Raw genomic sequence first — 22,835 nt, 5'->3', positions numbered from 1 at the left:
GTCTAGAGGAGGGTGACAAAAAAGGTAAAGAGGCTGGGGCACATGATTTATAAGGAGAGGCTGGGAGAACGGGGATTATTTAGTCTAGAGAAGAGGAGACTGAGAGGGGACATGGCAGCCTTCAACTACCTGAAAGGGGTTTCAAAAGAGGATTGAACTAGACTGTTCTCAGTGGTGACAGATGACAGAACAAGGAGCAACCCTCCTTTTTAAAGTTCTTCCTTATACCTAACCTAAACTTCCCTTGCTACAGCTTGAAACCGTTGTTTCTTGTTCTGTCATCTGTCACCACTGAGAACAGTCCAGCTCCATCCTCTTTGGATCCCCCCTTCAGGGAGCTGAAGGCTGCAGTTAAATTCCCCCCACCCACCCACCCACCCAGCCCTCTCTTCTCCAGACTAAATAAACCCAGTTCTCTCAGCCTCTCCACAGAAGTCATGTGCCCAACCCCTAGACCATTCTTGGTGAATCCATGCTGACTGCTCCTAATCATCTTCTTTTCCTCCGAGTGCATAGAAATGGATTCCATGAGGAACTGCTCCATGATTTTTCCGAGGATTGAGGTAAGGCTGACCCGTCTGTAGTTCTCCAAATCCTCCTTCTTCCCCTTCTTAAAGATGGATACTGTATTTGCACGTTTCCAATCATCTAGGACCTCTCTCAATTGCCACAAATTTTCAAAGATAATGGCCAACAGCTTTGCAATGACCTCAGCCAACTCCCTCAGCATCATGTCCAACTCCATGGACTTGTATACATCTAGGTTTTCTAAATAGTCCCTAACCTGTTCATTCACCACTGCTGGGTGCTCACTTCCTCCTTGAACTGTTCTGCCAGGTGCAGTAGTCTATTTCATCCAATCACTCCTTGCCAACTCCCTATTTGGGAGCAGATCCAGTGCCCAGGAAGTCAATTGAATTGGCTTTGTTAGGCTTTGGGTATGACCCTTGGCTGCACGTAAATAATTTCTGGTAATATTAGTTGCAAATGCATGCACTTATCAAGGACAGAAGAGACCTTTAATAATTTAAGATAATATCTCTAGGACAAAAAATACAATTTTCTAGAGGAAGATTCAAAACGATGTAAATAATTAATCTCCATAGTAACTTAATGTAATAATTTGTATTTAATGGCTGAAATACTCCAGATCTCTCTCTAGTCTTACTCTCACCAAACTTCCATTCACATGGGTGGTATCTTGTCCTGGGTGGACAATGAGTAAGGACCTCAGGATCCATTTTTTCTGCTGTTGCCTTCCTGAGTTTTTAAAAGCAGTGAATGACATATTTGAATTAAAACACTCCTCAAAACAACCAACTGTGTAAAGTAGACTGCAGACCTAACAGATATCCTTACCTTATCACCTTATTGTTTATCACTTCCACAGCAGGCTTTTGAGATTACTCTGGTTTACCAAGGTCTCATGAAAGGGTCTCAGATGTACTTGGTCTCAATTCTGGGACTGTTTATGTAGTAATTATAGCCATCCTAGTTAATTGAGTTTGTTCAATCAATCACACTGGAAGTTTGTTTGTTTTCCCTGTGTTAGAGAAGAGGAAGGTTTATTCTTTCCCAAACAGTGAGAAAGTTAAAAAGAAAGGTATTCTTTAGACTCAAGTTAAAAAACTATCATTCATGGAAGAGGGCTTAAAACAGGGGAAAGAAAATCCTTGCTGTACTATTAAAAAGTGAAGTTTCTCTACATGTAATAACACTTAGCTGTTCTCCAGCATTTTTCTTCAGGAGAGTTGATGCATTTTACAAAGGTCATCAATATCATTCCCTCCATTTTACACAAGGGAAAATGAGGCACAAAAAACCAAAATGCCTGGGCCCAGAGTCATGTAGCAAGCCAGAGCTGGGGTTGAGTAGAGGTCTCTTAAAATGACATGCCAGTGCTCTACCCATTAGACCAGGAATCTGTAACATGCCAGATCCACCCTGCAGAGCAGGCGATAAGGAGGGTGGACTTCTGCTCACGGCTCTGAAACATCACCAATCCTTGCATTTCGAGTCTATTGCTTTCTAGTACTAGGCAGCAATTCAAGAGCAGATAACAGAGGGCCATACGCAGTCCTGACGGTCACAAGTGACAGAATCAGAGAATTCTAGTAAAGTAAGACAGGAGGAGATGTCTGAGATCATCCAGCAGTCCTCAACCTTTTTTGTCAAGATCAATGGCCAGTCCCAACCCACAGGCCCCTGGCCCTGCTAGTGTCCTCACTTCCCACCCAGAGTCCCCACCTGCTGCTGTCCCGCTCAGGCTGGAGTGCAGTGACTACAGCAGCTCTGGTTCATGCAGGTGGCAGCACAGTGAGTACAGCCCCAGCATGTGCTGGAAGGAGGAGGAGAGGAGGCCTGTGGCACCTCTCCTACCCTGGGCTGGGGCTGCCACACCATGCCAGGTAGCCTGGTCACAGCCCCTCCTGCCCCCCCCAAGCAGCATCTCCTGGCAAGCCCACCCCTGTGAGTATGAGCACCAGCCCCTGTGCCACTGGGACAGCCATGCAGCTCCCCCGCTGCATCCCCTTCCCCTGCTGGCAGATGGGGCAGATGCCTTCCCCGCAGCTCCCCCTGCCTTGACACAGTCTTGGCACCCAGCCACCTTCCTCCAGTGCTGACAGGAATGCCCCCCTCCTCCTCCCCCCCCCACACACAGTCCCCAGGTCCTGGACCTCCAACCCCTACCCCCCTGTACACTTACTTGCATCCAGCTGCCAGGGCTGCTCCCACAACCCTGCCTGGCTGCATGCCAGCCATGTGTGTGCGCGCGCGCAGATGCACATGCTCCTTCTGCCTCCAGTCACCCCAGGCAGCTCCTTGAAGGGTGGAGTGCTGCCAGCCTGCAATGGAAAACCCATGCTTTCCTGTGGTTTTTTGGGGGTACTTGCTTGCAACCCTTTCAAATATTCTTATGACCCTCTATTGGGTTGCAACCCATGGGTTGAGAAACACTGATCTACTCCAAGTCCCTGCCTGAGGCAGGATCACTTTTATCCAAACCATCCCATACAAATTCTTTTCTATCCTACTACTGAAACTACATACTCAACCCTGTCACACAAACACAACTATAAGGCATAGCACCCTAACCTGCCACTGGTAAAGCAAGGGGCTCATGGAAGCCAGTGCCCTGCTGCTGGAAAGGTTATCATATACTTGAGGGATCCCAGGATGAGGGCCACACCACCCACTACAGAGGAAAGCAACCCCTCCCCCCCCCCCAATCCATACCAAACAAACCATGGAGTAAAATTCTCTCCTGATCCCATATGTGGTGATTGGTCTGGCCACAAATGGAGGGGCAAGACCCCTCTAGCCAGGAACGTCCATATTTTAGTCTTAGCAGAAGCTCTGGCATTCCCCGCCAGACAAAATCCTCAGCCTTGGCTTCAGCCAACACCCCGTGCTTCTGAGGGAGGGAGGAAAAAAATCCCTGACCTATAGCAACAGGGCCAGGTGGAAGTAAACATTCTTTCCCAGCCCGTGTGACATCAGCAAAGCCCAGAAGCATGGGAAATACCAAACACCCTCCATTCCCCTCGGCAACTTGGGGGCAACAAGCACATCACACCCTCTTGCTTGACAGCCAAAACTCCCCTTTCTTTATCCCCTCCATAATCTTATCTCAGCTCCTTAAATCTTTTTTTTAACTAAACCAGTTGTAGAGCTCTGTTTCACTCTCCTGCTGCTGAGTATGGTCATCTCCAATATCCACCTGCTTTAGGCTATGGAGCTCTTCTTGCTCTCTCCTAGCAATCTACACTTCTGTATGCTGGATGAGGGGAAAGCATCCTGGGCTTCCAACTGTTGCTCTTTACAAAGCATTCAAGGTATAGCTACTCCTAAATCATCCCTGACCAATTCCTACCATTAACTGTAACAAACACCTCCCCTCCCTTCTTTTCTTTCTTTCCTTTTGAACATCAAGATGTGATGGGCAAGTAATTAGGGAGACCCCAAAGTGGGGAAGTAAGCGAATGAGTGGCAATGTCTTGAAGATACAAACTCCCACACTGTAAATAAAACGTTTCCACATCACAACCCTCATGAAGATACTACCAGAAGCTCACTTGCTGTTTCAGGCATATGCTATAGTACTTAATCAATAGCTATAGGTATGAGAGGCTTAATGCAGAACTCTGCCATCATGGCAGCTGCATGGTATGCACAGTGTCTCCAGAACTGTCTCTTTTTAAGTGAAGAAAACAGCTTCCTCCACTTTAAAACACACAGCCCAACTTTGAGGGGGAAGCTGATTTTGGGGAGGAAATGTGTTTTGTATATGAGACATACAGTATTTCATAAATAGATTTAAAAAGGTACACATAAAAACACAATATTTCCATCTTCAGCTCCCTCTGTGCAAAAATGAAGTTTATTTCCTACCTATAGGGACTTTTTACCATCTTGTACCATCTACACTTTTCCCAGAGCCTGACAAAGGGACTTTGATCCCGAAAGCTTGCCGAAAAGGACAATTTTCTTGCCATTTTCCAGTTGGTCTAATAAAAGGTATCATTTTGGAACCAAGAGTTCTAGTTACTTGTATGTCTTTTTGTCTCAGACCAACATGGCTACCAAGTACACCCCTAAAAACACAAGGCATTTGGGATTATTGGTGAGGTTAATAACTGACCTGTAAGAGTGCATTGTAGATGTGATGAGAAGCTAAATGATGAATGAGATTAATTCATTGCAATTAAACTGGACTGGTCTGATCTGGCAGCAGACTGCAGCAGACGTGGACTCTACAAACTTGTGACTGACTCAGACTTGACTTCTTATTAGTAGGGATCAATGGACAAGGTGACTGGATATTTTCCACTGCAGATTCAAATAAGAATAGGCAGGAGTTAGAATGTAATGAGTCATAATGATAGTTATACATTTGCTTTGTTTCTTGTGGGTGAAATTTACTGACGTGTAATGGGCCAGTACAAGTACCACAAACCATTTAAATTCACTTAAACTATCAAAATTGACTTATATGGTATTTAAATGGCTCACAGGGCCTATACTGATCCTTTGCATGGAGATCAGCTTCAATCAGTATATTTGAGACAGACAGGACTGCAAATCCTAATTTTTCTACTGATGACTTATTCCCTACACCAAGAAAAGGTGGCCATCTATACACTCATCGGGGTGGGGGGGGGGGGCAGAAGGAAATAGAGGATACAGTGCTTACCAGGGCACCCATTGAGGTAACTAGAAACAATGGCCATAAACTGAAGCAGAACAAATTTAGATTGGACATCAGGAAAAAATTCTTTACAGTGAGGGTTGCTAAAATATGGAATATGCTTCCAAGGGAGGTGGAGCTGTCCCCTTCCTTGGAGGTATTTAAGAGGCGATTGGACCTGGCTGGGGGCATCTGACCCCAGCACTCTTTCCTGCCCGGGGCATGGGGGGGCAGACTCGATAATGTAATACAGAGGCGGGCAATTATTTTGGGCGGAGGGCCACTTACTAAGTTTTGGCAAGCCATCGAGGGCCGCATGACAGGCAACCAGGGGCAGATAAATATTAATTTTCTAAATTTTTAGGGGCCCTGCGGGATGGATAGAATAGTCTGGTGGGCCGCATCCGGCCCCCAAGCCACATTTTGCCCACCCCTGATCTAACAGGTCCCTTCCAACCATAAAATCTATGAAAAGAAAAATACAAGCCCTATTTACTAAATCTTTGATTAGTCAAAGTTTTTACAATGTAGGGTTTATATAATTCCATTTAACCAAAATTTGTAGCATAAAAAAGTTCAAACCATCAAAGCTAATGAAGATATACTTTGGCCTACTGTGTAAAAAAGATCGAAAGAAACTGATGCAAGAAAGAGAGGTGGCTAAAGACTCGTGGTTTAGTGAAAAGAAAAAACAAAATAAATGCACTACTACACTGATCTTGATTCATCCTTACCTAAAAATCTCTTCAATGAAGAGAGTACTGCACAAAGGCACAAACATATATTACCTGAAGAAAAATTATATAGATGAAGAACTGTAGAAGAACTGAATGAAAGACCTAACTCTAGCCTGCAGTCAACTCTAAATCCTAAGGCAGACTCAATCTACATAACAAACAGTATACCAAACTTAGGAAAAATTTGGTTTCATGTAATAGTTTCAAAGAAGTTAGCCTGGGGAAAGGATAGGCAAAATGAGACATGAAAGGAACGTTGCAAGTCGCCAAGATACTTCAGATCTTTAGACCTTGTTTTCATTAGGAGAAAAGATGCATTCTTAATATGAGTTATCTAACATATGGTATAATCCCGGGGAAAACAAGACAGCCTGTTATTTTCACATGAGTTAGTAGATCACGACAAACCTCAGGCTACCATAATCTTTAATTTGACCTGCTAACTTTCATGAGAACTACAAACTGGGCACCTCTATACATCCAATTAATGGAACACAATAAACTCTGGCACATATCGCTCGGGAGTTTATTGCTCCCGGGCACCACATCTACACATGCAGCTGGGGCCTCAGCACATTGAGCCAAGTGGGAGCAGCCCTGGCTGGCAGGGGGTCCAGGGGTCATCCTGCTAGCCCAGGGCCTCTCTGCCTTGCACTGAAGCAATCTCATGCCCCAGCCAGCCGTGACAGCATCTACACATGCATTGCAGCATACTAAATAACCCTGCTGTAGGGTAATACCTGTGTTGACAAATACAAACTTACAACGGTGCTTTTAATTTCTATGGCCTCAGATGCTGAGACTACTGCAGAGCTAATTGGGCAACTCCACAGTAAACGTCTTGTGTAGATGTGTACACTGCCCTCACTTGGATTTCACTGTCATGGTAGTTAACTAAATTTAAATAACTTAAATAATGTACTGTTTATTCTATTGAACATAATGCCTTAAAGGGAACAGAGAAAACAGTTTGGATATTGTTATTTAGAAAGAAGGCACAGGATGTATCATAATGGACGCATCAACACAAGATGCTTAATGCGTAGACTAATCGTACTGCATATCAGCACATCACAGCAAAAGAAAAAAAATAATGCACTAATGCGCAATAGAATTAGTCTACTGCATATTAAGAGTCACATAAACACTGTGCATGATTGCTCCTGTACATTTATGTAGTACCTCATATTAGAGGTACTGAACTTAATGCGCGTAGCAATGGTGCATTAATGCACATGTAGATACATCTACAGATGAGGAAACTAGAACTTGATTAAAAGGAGCAGGAATCAAATTGGAGAAAGGAACTATAACACAAGTTATATAGGCAAATAAAGAAGTTATGCATTTGGAGTGAAGGGGTGACCAACCTGGGGCCACCCACTCCTGGCAGGGTGCAGTTTTAGGTCACGCCCAGAACCAGGAGTCTCCTGACCATCCCTTACAGCTCCCGCCCTTATAACCAGAATGATGAATAGAGCCTCACAGCCAAACAATGTTACTACCTCCCAAGCCAGTGGGGAACTGAGCTGTTTATCTAAGCAGCCAGGGATCTAAAATGGCTGCCACAATCAAGCACCTGCTGGCTGCTTGGCTCTGGTCTTAAAGTGGCAGGCTGCCACACACCTTCCCCCTTTAAAAGGGTACATCAGGGGTGTTTCCCCTGCTGCTCCTCCAAGCAGGCTCCCCTCAGAGCCTGTGAGAGCCCTAAAGTGGCAAGCGCCCCAAAGGTGCTCCTCCGCCACACACCTTCCCCCTTAGAATGAGAACTGGGGTGGCTCTTCTATTCAAGGATTTCTTCTATTTACCAGTTGTCTGTGGGTCCAAAACTTACAGTTCCTTGTAAGTTAGTGGACTCACCAGCTCAAGAAGGAATCTTGTATTTTAATACTACTCAAAGGTCATTGATGGGCAGTTGCTACACATTCAAAGATTTTCTCAGGGTCATTTGCCAGTCCTGTCTTAAATAGAAATAACTTCTCACTCCATATAATTAAGGCATCATGCCAACCTGTGAGTCCTGGCTATGCTGATCCATCAGCTGGAGTAAAAATTACTGTTGGTTTTCTGTTGGACTTACTTCTGCTATAGCTGTAGCAGCTGCTTCTGTACCAAGAGCTCCTGCAGCCTTTCTTGCTGTTGCTGCTGACCCCTCTGCTATTTCAGTACAGCCTCTAGAGCTATTTCTATCTTGAAGCTGTGGCACCTGGCCATGTGCCCTCATTCTCCACTCTGGGTAATATAATGTTATTAGGAAGGCACCACTCTTGCACCCAAGTCTCTTTCAGGCCCTCACCTCTGTCACAATTTATTATTCCAAACAAGGAATCAAAATGACCTACAGCAAGCACTTCAACTGAAGTTTTCAGAGACAGTATCGGTATATCTTAAGTGACACATTAGTGACACCAGAAGAAGCTGTTTGCCCTAAGTGTTCTGAACCCAAATCCTATTGAGAAATGGTTAGTCCTTACTATTGGATGAATCTGACAGTGTATGATTTGGACCTATAATAGTATGTGCACTGCTACCTATGTTAAACTGTTTGACAGTGAGCACCTCTGGAGCCAGGGTAAGGTATAAATGGTCTCTATAGGCACCCGGTAATCCTAACACTTTTATCACCTTCTTTTATAACTCCATAAGTTTCATTCATGATTCAGATTTCTAGGTATGTTCCTCCAGATTTGTGTAACATCAGATCCATTGTTAAATTAAAATCTCCCATCACAACATTGTCAACTATAACGCCCTACATTAGCTGAGACAGCATACAGAAAAGAGATGCAATCATCCACAACTGGAACGATGAAATCCACTTCACATGGATTAACTTTAATCTTTGCCAGGCTCCCATGCTCCTCTTGTTTAAAGTCCAAGAGCTTAGCCAGTAAATTTTTCCTTAAAGGCACATAGACTACTTCGCTTCCTTGGGGGAGGGGAGGGGACCTGCAGAAAATCCATCTTCCGTCCAACATTGTTTGAGATTTTCAGCCTCCCCAGTTAGAAGATGTGTGTCTTGGAGAAATGCAATGTCACCACCAGATTTTTTAATGAGGTTAGAATAATTTTCCTCTTCACTGGCAGATTTAGGCCTTTAAAACTCCACGAAAACCATCTGACTCTCTTTTATGCTTGTTCAAAAGCTGTGCAGTAGAGTAGTCACTCACATTAAATGTAAATGGATAGGTTTCAAGAGGAGACTGGCTATTTTGTCATGCACTGTACATATAAAATGGTTCAGCATAGGCCACCCAGTTACACATAGCAAAAGAAAGGGAGCAGGTTATACAGCTGTGATGAACAAAGAGTAGTCCAAAGACAACAGCAGTAAACTAAGATCCAGTATAGCTCTAAGCTATGCCAGACATTGTGAGACTGAAATTTTTAATCGACATGTCCACAGAAAGCTACAATAAAGTGATAAAAATGCAAACTTCCCTAACATGGAAAATAAAACAAAAGTAATCCAGTGCCTCAAAGACTCAGCCCTCAACAAATTACTTTTTATCAACTGTTGAACCAAAATTGTGGAGAAAAAGACCTTAAAAATATCTGATGTTAAGGTCTCTTTGGTCTTTCTAGAATGGCCATCTCCATTGATGCTCTAATACATCTGAAATGTTTCCAGGCTGTCATGTCCTGTGCATCTCTTAATGGCCCTGTGCCAGAGTATCCTACACTTACAGTGCTTGAACAACACACTATTGAGAAAAACATTCATACATATCCACATGGACTATGCATAGTGCTGGGCTAATTTCACAATGCTTCATAGGCTGATCAAAAGCTGCAAACATTAACAGTAATTTGTTCTTTTCGACATCAATAAGCTTATTAGCATTTTTGCTTTGATGTTTTCCATTAACGATCTTGTGCCAGTAAACAGAAGCCTGTAGGCAAGTCTTTCTTTTAATGTAGAAAACAGTTCTTTATATACAGTTCATCAAGGAAACAATAGAACAGTATCTGGTGGATTTCTAAACTCTCTCAAATGTATTGACTAGAGAGCAAGGAAAAAATAGAGTGAAAAAGCTTGGGCCTGAAGTGCATCATTACTCATGGGAATAATAGTCTCATTGGGTGCCTGTAGACATGTGGGGACTCTGCTCCAATGTACTGTAATTACAGCGTGTTGGAGCAGACTCGATTAATCGAGTCCACTGTAGTGTGCTAATTAGCGCATACCAGCAGCCTCTGTGTTTCATGTATTTAGCATCCCCATACTTCAAAATGGTGGCAGGGGCCCTTTAACTAAAGCTCATTGAACAATCTTTAATTAAAGCACCTCCACCATCATTTTGAAGTATAGGATATTCAATACACAAGATGCTATGGGCACTTTGATTAGAGTGGCTCTCGGAGGTACTCTAATTAAAGCACCCTCACCCCACTTCCAGAGCACGTGTAAAGACACCCATTGACCACAACAGAAGGAAAGGGTACTGATTAGTGATAGATGATGTTGAACAGGCTGAAATACTCACTCAGTTTTACCTCAGTTTTCACAGGCAAGATCCTTTCCCAGACTACTGTACCTGGCAGCACACTTTGCGGAGGAGGTAAGCAGCCAACAGGAGTGAAAGAACAAGTTAGGGACTATTTAGAAAAGATGTATGTGTGTAAGTCCATGGGGTCAGACATGGTGCACCTCAGAGTGCTACAGGAGTTGGCCAATGTGAGTGCAGAGCTACTGGCCATTATTTTTTAAAATATGTGGTGGTTGGGAGAGGTCCCAAATGATTGGAGGAGGGCAAATATAGTGCCCATCTTTAAGAAAGTGAAAAGAGGAGGACCTGGGAAACTATAGACCAGCCAACCTCACCTCCATCTCTGGAAAGATCGTGGAGAAGTTCCTCGAAGAATCCATTTCTAAGCACTGGGAGGAGAAGGTGATTAGGAACAATTGGCGTGGATTCACCAAGGGCAAGTGATGCCTAACTAACCTGACAGCCTTCTATGATGAGATAAGACTCTGCGCATGCACAGAGAGAAGTGACTGTGATATACCTTGAATTTAGCGAGGCTTTTTATATAGTCTCTGACAACATTCTTTCCAAGCAAGCTAAGGAAGTATGGTTTGGATGAATAGATGGTAAGATGGATAGAAAACTGGCTGGATTGTTGGTCTCAAAGGATAGTAATCAATGGCTCAATGTCTAGTTGGCAGCCAAGTGGAGTGCCAGACGGGGTCAGTCCTGGTGCCAGTTTTGTTCAATATCTTCATCGTTGACCTGGAGGATGGGATGGACTGGACATCAGCTCTGCAGAAAAGGACCTGTGGGTTACAGTGAACAATACGATGAATATGAGCCAATAGCATACCCTTGTTGCAAAGAAGGCTAATAGCATACTGGGCTGCATTAGCAGGAGCATTTCCAGTAGATTAAGGGAAGTGATTCTTCCCCTCTTTTCAGCACTGATGAGGCCACATCTGGAGTACTGTATCCAAAATTTAGGCTTCCAACTACAGAAAGGTTGTGGACAAAATTGGAGAGAGTCCAGCAGAGAGCAACGAAAATGGTTAGGGGGCTGGGGCACATGACTTCCTAGGAGGGGCTTAAGATACTGGGCTTATTTCATAGATTCATAGATGTTAGGGTCGGAAGGGACCTCAACAGATCATCAAGTCCGACCCCCTGCATAAGCAGGAAAGAGTGCTGGGTCTAGATGACCCCAGCTAGATACTCATCTAACCTCCTCTTGAAGACCCCCAGGGTAGGGGAGAGCACCACCTCCCTTGGGAGCCCGTTCCAGACCTTGGCCACTCGAACTGTGAAGAAGTTCTTCCTAATGTCCAATCTAAATCTGCTCTCTGCTAGCTTGTGGCCATTATTTCTTGTAACCCCCGGGGGCGCCTTGGTGAACAAATACTCACCAATTCCCTTCTGTGCCCCCGTGATGAACTTATAGGCAGCCACAAGGTCGCCTCTCAACCTTCTCTTGCGGAGGCTGAAAAGGTCCAGTTTCTCTAGTCTCTCCTCGTAGGGTTTGGTCTGCAGGCCCTTGACCATACGAGTTGCCCTTCTCTGGACCCTCTCCAGGTTATCCGCATCCTTCTTGAAGTGTGGCGCCCAGAATTGCACGCAGTACTCCAACTGCGGTCTGACCAGCGCCCGATAGAGGGGAAGTATCACCTCCTTGGACCTATTCGTCATGCATCTGCTGATGCACGATAAAGTGCCATTGGCTTTTTTGATGGCTTCGTCACACTGCCAGCTCATGTTCATCTTGGAGTTCACTAGGACTCCAAGATCCCTTTCCACCTCTGTGCCACCCAGCAGGTCATTCCCTAGGCTGTAGGTGTGCTGGACATTTTTCCTCCCTAGGTGCAGCACTTTGCATTTCTCCTTGTTGAACTGCATCCTGTTGTTTTCTGCCCACTTGTCCAACCTATCCAGGTCTGCCTGCAGCTGTTCCCTGCCCTCCAGCGTGTCCACTTCTCCCCATAGCTTTGTGTCATCTGCAAACTTGGACAGAGTACATTTGACTCCCTCCTCCAAGTCACTGATGAAGACATTAAAGAGTATCGGTCCAAGGACCGAGCCCTGCGGGACCCCACTGCCCACACCCTTCCAGGTTGAGACTGACCCATCCACCATGACTCTTTGGGTGTGACCCTCTAGCCAATTCGCCACCCACTGGACTGTGTAGTCATCCACATCACAGCCTCTTAGCTTGTTCACCAGTATGGGGTGGGATACCATATCAAAGGCCTTCCTGAAGTCTAAGTATACGACATCCACCCCTCCTCCTGTGTCCAGGCGTTTCGTAACCTGGTCATAGAAAGAGACTAGATTGGTCAGGCACGATCTGCCTGCCACAAACCCGTGCTGGTTTCCCCTCAGCATAATTTGCCCTGCCGGGCTCTCACAAATGTGAGCCTTGATAATTTTTTCAAAGACTTTACCAAGGATGGAGGTGAGACTGACCGGCCTATAGTTGCCCGGGTCCTCCTTCCTCCCCTTTTTGAAAATGGGGACCACAATTTAGTTTGGAGAAGAGAAGACTAAGGAGAGATTTAATAGCAGCCTTCAACTACATGAAGCGGGGTTCTAGAGAGCATGGAGTTGAACTGTTCTCAGTGGTGGCAGATGACAGAACAAGAACCAACTGTCTCAAGCTGCAGCAAAGGAAGTTTAGGTTAGATCCTAGGAAAAACTTTCATGAGAAGGATAATGAAGCACTGGAACAGGTTATCCTCCAAATCCTTGGAGGTTTTTAAGACCTAGCTAGACAAAGTCTATAACTGGAGAGGGTCCTGCTGGGGGTTTGACTAGATGACCTCCTGAGGTCCCTTCCAACCCTGTTTTTCTATGATTCTATGGTTAGGAATCAGAGTTAGCAAAAAATGAAAGAAAAAACCCTAAGAATTATGATTGTGTGCATCTTTGGGCCCCATGCAAGTTAAGGCTGTTAGTCATGTTAGACGCAGGAACGGCGAGAGACGCGCGAGTGAAAGCTCGCTGCGCCCCCGCTCCCCCAAAGCCCCCCAGAAACCCTCCAGCAGCCGCGGAGCCCCTCGCTGACCCCCAGCACAGCCGGGGTAAGCGGGGCCCGTGGAGAGAAGGGGCTAACCCCCTTAGTGTGTGTGTGGGAGGCGGCAGCTGAGTGGAGCCAGGCCGGGTCAAGCCCCGCCCAGGCCCCTACTTGGCCCAGCCCCCCAGGGAGAGAGAGAGAGAGAGAGAGAAGGGGGGGTACTCACCAGCCCCCCTCCAGTAAGGCAGGGTCCCCCAAATCCTGGGCAGGGCCCCCTTATTTGCTTTAAGAGCAGCTTCCTCGACGGCAGGCCCTCTGCGCATGCGCGCAGTTTAAAAGGGCCCACCGACCGGAAAAAAGCCCAGTTAGATGCGGGAGCGGCGAGAGACACACGGGTGAAAGCTCGCTGTGCCCCCGCTCCCCTGAAGCCCCCCCAAAAACCCTCCAGCAGCCATGGAGCCCCCTGCTGACCCCCAGCACAGCCGGGGTAAGCGGGGCCCGTGGAGAGAAGGGGCTAACCCCCTTAGTGTGTGTGTGGGAGGCGGCAGCTGAGTGGAGCCGGGCCGGGTCAAGCCCCGCCCAGCCCCCCAGGGAGCCACGCGACCAGAGCCGCACGAACAGGCTGCACAAACAGGCGCGCTTCTCTGCCGGCGCGTGAGTTAGCGTGGAGTTCGTGCGGGAGGGAGTGCGGGTGGGCGCCGGACCCTGCCTGCGCACCCCCCAGGGCAGACAATCCCAGCCGTAGCCAGCCTACCTGAGGCATGACACGGATGGGCACGCGCCGCACCCCGAGGGTCCCCTCAGGCTCCGCGGCGCCCCCCTCTGGCACCTCAGAGACGGCCACCCAGATGGAGCCCCTGGTTCCGGGCTCCACGCGGACGGAGCCCCTGGCTCTCGGCTGCAGGGGCTGCCTGTCCCTTTTTCAGGCTCTGGGGCCTGGGAGCATGGCGGCCTCCCCTTGCGGGGTCTGCTCCCTTTTGGGGTCTCTGGCACGCCAGCTGGAGGAGCTCCAGGCCACAGTCCACAGACTGCGTGCCATCAGGGACTGCGAGCAGGAGATAGACTACTACTGCCAGGCCCGTCTCCCCTGGGAGGCAGAGGGTAGATCACAGTCTCCCTCCAGGCCAGTGGAGGACTCTGGGACCTCCTGCTGTGTCCAGCTAGGGGCATGGACCAAGGTGGTCAAGGGCCCTAAGGCCCGCCGCACCAAGGCCCCTCCCCCGCCAGAACTGAGCAACAGGTATGCACCTCTTGCTGCCCCAGCAAAGCCTGCTGAGTTGCCGGCCCCCACAGGCAACATGGGCCCAACTGCAACTCCCGCCCCTGCTCTCCCCAAGACAAAACGTAAGGTGTTTGTTGTGGGAGACTCCCTCCTGAGGGGGACAGAGGGGCCAATCTGCCACCCTGACCCCTTAGCCCGGCAAGTCTGCTGCTTCCCAGGGGCCCGCATCCGGGACATTGCAGCGAGGATGCCCAAGCTCCTCAAACCCACAGACCACTATCCCATGCTCCTTATTCATGTGGGCACCAATGACACGGCTCGGAGCACTCCCAGCCAGGTCATGAGGCGCTACAGGGATTTGGGAGCGGGGCTTAAGGGTCTGGGGGCACAGGTGGTGTTCTCGTCGATCCTCCCAGTCTCAGGCTATGGGCTGAGAAGGGACAGGAGGATCTATGTGGTCAACCAAAGACTGCGGCGCTGGTGTCGTCAGGAAGGCTTTGGCTTTCATGACCACAGCCCGCTCTTTGGCGAGAGAGGCAGCGAGCTGCTGGGAAGAGATGGTCTCCACCTCTCTCCCCTAGGGAGGAGGCTCTTCTCAGCCAGACTGGCTGACCTGCTCCACCGGGCTTTAAACTAAGCCCGCTGGGGGACGGGGGGACTACCGCCACTGCTGGCCCGCTGAACAATCCTTGCAAAGCCAGCGGATCACGGCACTCAAGGGAGCCCACCCCAGCCCCAGCCCTGGTAAAATCTGTGGGCAAGGAAGGAGCCCCCCAGGGGGCACTTGCCTGCCTGTACACAAATGCCAGGAGCTTGGGGAATAAGCAGGAGGAGCTCATCCTCCTGCTCAGTGCAAACAATTACGATGTCATAGGGATCACGGAGACCTGGTGGGACTCCACCCATGACTGGACCACGGGGATAGATGGCTATACCCTGTACAGGAGGGATTGTGTAGAGAAAAGGGGCGGGGGTGTAGCTCTCTATGTTAAGGAAAGCTACGCGTCCCTGCAAGCCGATATTGGTGACCAGGGTGGATGGCTGGAGACCCTCTGGGTTAAAATCCATGGGGAACACGGCACAGGGGACACAATGGTGGGAGTCTATTACAGACCTCCCACCCAAAGTCCTGAGCTAGACCAGGAGTTTGCCCAGGAACTGGCTGAAGCAGCTTGCTCCAGGACCATGGTTGTCATGGGTGACTTCAATTACCCAGACATCTCGTGGGAGGATCGCTCAGCAAAATCTGAGCGGTCGCAGAGCTTCCTCTCATGCGTGGATGACCTCTACCTGACTCAAGAAGTCTATGGGCCAACGAGAAGCAAAGCGCTGCTCGACCTGGTGCTGGCTACTGGGGAGGACCTAGTCGGCGACCTAGTGATCGATGGGAAGCTGGGTGACAGCGACCACGAGCTGATCACCTTCACCATCCGCCGAAAAGCTGGCAAGTCAGTCAGCAACACGCAAGTCCTTGACCTCAGGAAAGCCGACTTTGACAAGCTCAGGAGGCTTGTCAGTGAGGCCCTAAGGGACTGTGACCGCAGGGAGAGGGGAGTTCAAGAAGAGTGGTTGCTCCTCAAGGGAGCGATCCTCAATGCACAAACTAAGTCTATTCCATCTCGGAGGAAAGGCAGCAAGAGGGCACAGCAGCCCCCCTGGCTCTCCAGGGACCTAGCAGACCTCCTGAGGCTAAAAAGAAAGGCTTACAAAGGATGGAGGATGGGAGTCACCTCCAAGGAAGATTATTCTGCACTGGTCCGGTCCTGTAGGGAGCAGACCAGGAAAGCCAAGGCTGCAACTGAACTCCAGCTAGCTTTGAGCATCAAGGACAATAAAAAGTCCTTGTTCAGATATGTGGGGAGCCGGAGGAAAAGCAGGGGCAACGTTGGACCCCTGCTGAACCAGATGGGGCAACTGACAACTGACGCCCAGGAAAAAGCCAACCTATTAAATAGGTACTTTGCGTCGGTCTTTCATCAGCCCCATGGGACGCCTGTGCCTGCTACAGGGCCGGGAAGTCCGGGTGAGGGTGATCCCCTGCCCTCCATTAATGCTGACTTTGTGAAGGAACATCTTGAGAAGCTGGATACCTTCAAGTCAGCCGGCCCTGACAATCTTCACCCCAGGGTACTCAAGGAGCTGGCGAGCATCATAGCCCAGCCTCTAGCGCGGATCTTTGAAAACTCTTGGCGCTCTGGTGTAGTGCCCGAAGACTGGAAGAAGGCCAACGTGGTGCCTATCTTCAAGAAAGGGAGGAAAGTGGATCCGGCTAACTATAGGCCCATCAGCCTGACTTCTATCCCGGGCAAGATCTTAGAAAAGTTTATTAAGGAGGCCATCCTTAATGGACTGGCCGACGCCAACATCTTAAGGGATAGCCAGCACGGGTTTGTTGCGGGTAGGTCTTGCTTGACCAATCTCATTTCCTTCTACGACCAGGTGACCTATCACCTGGACAAGGGAGATGAGATTGATGTCATATATCTTGACTTCAAAAAAGCCTTCGATCTGGTGTCCCATGATCGTCTCTTGGAGAAACTGGCCAATTGTCACCTTGGGTCCCCCACGATCCACTGGCTGGAAAATTGGCTCCAGGGTCGGACCCAGAGGGTAGTAATTGATGGAAGTCACTCATCGTGGTGTCCTGTGACCAGTGGGGTCCTCCAGGGCTCTGTCCTTGGACCCATACTGTTCAACATCTTCATTAATGATGTGGACACTGGAGTCAGAAGCGGACTGGCCGAGTTCACCGATGACACCAAACTTTGGGGCAAAGCATCCACACCAGAAGACAGGTGGATGATCCAGGCTGACCTGGACAGGCTCAGCAAGTGGGCGGATGAGAATCTGGTGGTGTTCAACGCCGATAAATGCAAGTTCTCCACCTTGGGAAAAAAAACCCGCAGCATCCTTATAGGCTCGGCAGTGCTATGTTGGTTAACACTATGGAAGAAAGAGACTTGGGGGTCATCATTGACCACAAGATGAACATGAGCCTGCAATGCGATGCTGCGGCTAGTAAAGCGACCAAAACGCTGGCTTGCATCCATAGATGCTTCTCAAGCAAATCCCGAGACGTCATTCTCCCCCTGTACTCGGCCTTAGTGAGGCCGCAGCTGGAGTACTGCGTCCAGTTTTGGGCTCCACAATTCAAAAAGGATGTGGAGAAGCTTGAGAGAGTCTAGAGAAGAGCCACGCGCATGATCAGAGGTCAGGGAAGCAGACCCTACGATGACAGGCTGAGAGCCCTGGGGCTCTTTAGCCTGGAAAAGCGCAGGCTCAGGGGTGATCTGATGGCCACCTACAAGTTTATCAGGGGTGACCACCAGTATCTGGGGGAACGTTTGTTCACCAGAGCGCCCCAAGGGATGACGAGGACGAATGGTCACAAACTACTACAAGATCGTTTCAGGCTGGACATAAGGAAGAATTTCTTTACTGTCCGAGCCCCCAAGGTCTGGAACAGCCTGCCACCAGAGGTTGTTCAAGCGCCTTCATTGAACACCTTCAAGATGAAACTGGATGCTTATCTTGCTGGGATCCTATGACCCCAGCTGACGTCCTGCCCTTTGGGCGGGGGGCTGGACTCGATGATCTTCCGAGGTCCCTTCCAGCCCTAATGTCTATGAAATCTATGAAATGTTGTTGTACCATAAATTATTCCTGAAGTTTTGGAATCACTTGTTTAAGAATTATCATAATCATTTTTCTACTGCCGAGGAATTTTAGCCATGAACCGAGAACCAATGTGCTACACACTGTATGAAAGCATGGGCCCTGACCTCAAATGCTTAGAAGTAAAGTCCCAGCTGGCCAGCCTCTTGGCAACCCGGAGGCAGAATATATTATAGCAATTTATTTGGGTTCCAGATGGCAAATAAACTTTATCTGATGAGAACTATAATAATGAACTAATAATAACTTGATTGGTTAGAATACCATGATTAGAATACCTTGTTCTTCTAGAGCACTTTTCCTGTGCTACTCAATGGGTGTAGCTGGCTGCTATGTTCACCCCAATTGTCCATGACTAGAGATTACTGCTGACACCAAGTCCAAAAGCCTGAGTGTTGCTGGCCACTAGAATATCTTATAGGGTATTTTTTGCAATCATAATAGTGTTAACCTTATTGCACTAGCCAAAAATGCACCCCTAACATAAGGACTCCTGACACCTTGCTAAGGCAATGTTTCATTACTGCTCAGAGGAAAGAATACCACTTCCAGCTGCACAAGTTTTTCCTTGGAGATCTCCCCTCTCAAATACTGACAAAGCTCAACTCTGCTTAGCTTATAAACCTCACATAACAATAGCCTGAAATGAAGTGTCCACAGAGGGTGTTATTTTTTGGTATCTGACTTGCAGTCATTCAGCCTAAGGATTTTAGAAGTTTGGCTTACATGAAAAGTAATCCATTTACTGAAAGTTACTACTATGGGTGTGATCATCTCTTTATACTCACACCCTCATGAGCGAGTCCCTGCTGCTATGAAACATCCTCTTGTTTTATAATTCAATAAATCATTTATACGACGGATCACTAGAAACTGCTGTTATTTGTCAAAGTATCAGAGACTTTAGACAGGTAACAAACAACCCAAAGACAACTTGATCTACCTACTTTGAAAAAAGATCATGATAAAATCATACAATTTCTATAATATTTAAATCAGAATAAGAAAAATATCTTTCATTTAGCCAGCATGAAAGACAATTTGTGTTTTGCCCTGGAACCTGCTTCTGAGAATTGGCAGGGGAGACAATTATTTCCTGTAGTCCTTCCAAACACTTTTTGACAGAATAATTTAAATGTGTCTAAAAGGTTGCAAAATCTTCAAATAAATTGTCCCACAATGCATATAAAATACCCCCTCTATGCATCCATTATAACAATTAATGCCAATAAATATAAAATAATTGTTAACATCTGCTTTCAACCAAGGCAATAAAGCTGTAGCTTGGTCTCATGCAGTTAAGTTCAAAACAGGGTTCGGTTTCAAATGACTGGATGAATAGACCAGGAGAAAAACAATGGACTCCCTTGTCGATGGTCACTTTTCTTTATGGTTGCAACTTACCAGGTTTTCCAAAAACAGAAGACTGCATGGGTGACATACCCGTCTGAAGCACTGAGGTCACAGCTACATGGCCTCTGTGACAGGCCCAGCACTACCTGGCATGTCCCCACCTTCTTTCCCACTATATGTGCATTGAGGCAATGTAGCTACCCCAAAGTGGTAGTGAGCCCACCCGGAAGTGCTCTTATACCCCTTGTCTTGGACATGTTCTGAGCCACTTTAACCCTCTTATTTTGCCTTATTTCTGGGATATGGCACATGCAGAGGGGGTGAAAATGGACAGAGCAAACTTCCTAGAGGGAGCCCCAACCACAGCAGGGTAGCATTGTAAACCAGTCCTGACTTGGGCTGCATAGGGTGCAGTTAATGTCTCTATGACTTTGGCGGCAGGTTGGGGGGTGACTGCTTTCAGATGAGTTTTGAGTGGATCTGTATCCCTAGCAAAACAGTCAGCTTGGGAGAAGTTTCAGCAGTGAGGACAAGGTCTAGAAAAGCATAAGAAAATCCACCCTGACCTTGAGTATCCATACATATGCTGTCCTCTTTTCTGTGCTATATGGGTTCTTAGATTGCTCTTATCCCTAGTACCAGAGCATGATCCAGTGGTGCACTTAAGCAATGTGATCTATACCTAGCACATACGATTCATTCTTTTTCTCCATCTCTTTTCCTCAGGAGAAGTATTGTTTTTATAGTGTAATACTTTAGTTTGCTAAAGCTTTTTTTTCTTCCTCTTGTATTTTTAAATGTATACTGTCCTCTGTGTTTATCTCAGAGAAAGCAGAGTTGCAGAACTACACCTGGCAGAGTCGGAGAAGGCAGTGAGGTTTGCGACTGTCCCCACCAAAATGAATCTTCCCTCCTAACATGAGGAAAGGAACTGGTATGTGGAGTGTTCTGCAGATGGGCCCGCTACAATAAACATGCAGCTGTGCATGTTTGACACCCAGGTGCTACAGCTTGTATTTGCTTAGCAATATCCGGCCAGCAGCCAGATATTTGGGGTGGATCCTTCCTAGATGACTTAAAGAGAGCATAGTCACTGCAACCAGCTAAAAACTATCATCTTTTTCCCATAGCAGGCAAAATCTACTCATGGCAATGGAATTACATCAGGCATGAATTTGCATCATGTTTGAGCAACAACATTATTCCCAACCCCATTCCTGAGTCACTGCCACAAACTCTATGATGGAAGAAAAAAGGACTGGATTTATGGATAGCTTTGGTTCTCAATGGGTTTAGTTACATGAAAGGAAAAAGGATGGCAGTTCTTTCTTCTACATTATCATTGATCTCGGCTCAATACCCAACATCAAACTAATTACTATCATTACAATATTCCTCCCTATTTCCTCAGACTTGCACAATCTATTATGCCAGTAGCTGTTAGTGATACCTGCACCTCCATTACCAAAGGTGAGCTTTTGTCAGACCCTTCCCATGGGAAAGGTCTGATAATGTTGTCATCGACTGTTATGGAAACCTGATCTGCTTAGTTATTACAGCTGGTAAATCAGAATACACAGATGAGATGGGGTCATAAAGCTGATGATAGTTCTAGTCTGAAGTTAGCAGATTAATGTTTATTTTGCCCACAACACCAGAAATGCTAAATACTAGTCTGGGAGGTGATAGTCTGAGAATGGGCTGTCCAAGACTTCTCCATGGTGAATCATCATCCACTATTCTTTTCTCTTTTCAGCAATGCATTGCATCAAGAAAGCTTGAAAACACCTGTTTGCAGTTGTGTACACCATCAAATAAAATGCTAGTCTGTTGTAAGGCTTAATGACCTGATTCTCATTTCACTCATCGTGCACTAGTTTCTGCCCTATGTAGTCTCTGTAAAGGTCAGTTGGGTCAGCTAGGTACCAAGTGGAATTAAGGTGCCAAACTGCAAAAAATGATCCAGAATGCCCCCGTGTCAGTGACTGCAAAATCCTTTATTTTCTCAGTTTATTCCTTGCTACAGTTTGGTCTGCAAACGTCCCCAGGGACCTAAACCTAGGCCTCCTCTGCCCCCCACAAACCACTGGTGAGTGTAGACTATGTTGCAGGATTCTCTGAGGACTTTCTAAAGCTCCCAAAGCAGGGCTGGCTTATCTGGGAATTGTGGCAGCATCACCAAAGAGGGGCCACAGCCACTGCCACAGCACTACATGAACCTAGCTCCCATGCAACCCAGATGGAGCAGGCAGGAGCCACAGTGACAATTCCCCTGCTCCCCCAGGACAGTGGGGAAAGCATCAGGGAATGGAGAAGAAGAAGGGACATGCCTGTGAACATGGAGAGGAAGTGGGGATTCTCTTCTGCTCTGGGGACTTGTTTTAAGCCTCTAGAGACTCCAGCAGCACAGTCCAGTCCAAAAGCAGGGTACAGCCACACCACTGTACTCCTTCAGTCCCACCCCTGACTAGTCAGTCCTGGTTTTGCCATGCATTTTCATATCATATGAAACATCTGCTGCAGTATAATGTGAAGCATCAAAAATTCAGATTAAATGTTTGGTACCAAAATCCCAGCAGGGACAAGGAGCAGCACATGAAAAAGTATTCCCATAGTGCTCACAGGTTACTTCCTACATGTGAAGCAGCTCAGCAGCGGCTCTCTAAGAGTAGGAAGGGTGAGTAGAGATGGAGCTAGTCTGGGGTTCTCGGTCTGTGGCTGGCAGAGTTCTGATCTTTTCCAAACGTGGCATGTGCACCTCACCCTGGGGCTAACGAGAAATGGAACGTGTGCTATTGATTTGTTTAGTGCTTTGCAAAACCGCAGAGCCCTGCACCAACCACTCGGCCCTGAATGCTTATTATTCAAAGGACTGCTCCTCATTAAGACTCATCCTTATAGAAGCCAATGGGGGCCTTTCTACGAAATCCAACAGACTTTGAAGCAAGGCCTGATTCCCTTATACCTTATTCCTTGGATACCTATTGAACTCAGTGGGAGTTCTTGGTGTGGAGGGAAGGAATGAATGGGCCCTAGATTAATCCAAAGTCAATATAAATAGAAAAGTGAATGAAGACCAATAGGCTTCCCCAGTCTGAGTAACCAAAACGTGCTTCCCTAATATTTTTGCCATTGCAGACTCCCTCTGTTTCAGAGGAGACCTGGCTATTTTTTTTTATTT

This window comes from Alligator mississippiensis, chromosome 3 (assembly GCF_030867095.1).
Source record: "Alligator mississippiensis isolate rAllMis1 chromosome 3, rAllMis1, whole genome shotgun sequence".
Lineage (NCBI taxonomy): Eukaryota > Metazoa > Chordata > Crocodylia > Alligatoridae > Alligator > Alligator mississippiensis.
Note: the sequence above shows the minus strand (reverse complement) of the source record.